Genomic DNA, 888 nt, shown 5'->3' with positions numbered 1-888 from the left:
AGCAAATTTGAAATTACGTACATAGGCAATTTTTATCAACATAAACACTTCCCTAACCTTCCTCAAGCCAAATGATGACTATCTTCTAATACAAATGACACCTTCCTACCATGTGCCACCTCAAAGCTTGGGGATGGTATATGAGAACAGCCCTTCCAAAGTGCTCATGTTGAGGCTCTGCTGTATATACTTAGGAGCTACTAGCTTCTTTTTGGGGTTTGGGGCTGTGGATTCCCTAACTCAGTGCCTGCCCCCAGCTATCATTCTAACGTCCCTGCTTTCCCATTACCTGAGCTGGGGAATGAAGAGTAGGGTGACAGTGAGAATAGGTACAGAATTCCAAAAGCCATGGTGACCTGAGAGAAAAGCTCTAGGCTTACCCTAAGGGCCAAATACCTTAAAGGCTATCTCTTGGAAAAGCTGAGAAACCAGAGCTGTTTGTATGGTAAAGCTCTTGAAGGAGAAAAAAATCAAAAATGTTCATTGTGCTTGTTAAAATCTAATAAAGCATAATAAACATGGCAGCAAACTACCTCACCAATAAAAGATAAAAATAATTCCCTTTCAGGCTTAAGCATGTGGCCCTATAAAGAGAGTAACTGGGTCTCTACCTATTAGAATCAAGTTTAGGGCTTCTTTGGTTCATGCTGAGGTGAAAGGCCTGTGTCCTGCAGAACAATTTAAATTTAGCTTAAACCGTATTTGAAATTAAGAGCAAATAAATTTATATTTTCAAAAAGATTTTAAAAAGGTCTTACTACAAAACCAACAGTGGGACTTGAGTCTGAAATAAACATGTGCAGAACCTCAATTTTGGCCTGGGCTCCATTCAGTGAAGATGAGCACCCTCTACTGTCCAGCCTCTGATATGCAGTAAGCTCACTGTCC

This window comes from Otolemur garnettii, unplaced genomic scaffold, assembly GCF_000181295.1.
Source record: "Otolemur garnettii isolate 467f Iridium unplaced genomic scaffold, OtoGar3 scaffold00032, whole genome shotgun sequence".
NCBI lineage: Eukaryota > Metazoa > Chordata > Mammalia > Primates > Galagidae > Otolemur > Otolemur garnettii.
The sequence above is the reverse complement of the archived record's forward strand: the minus strand, read 5'-3'. Positions refer to the sequence as shown.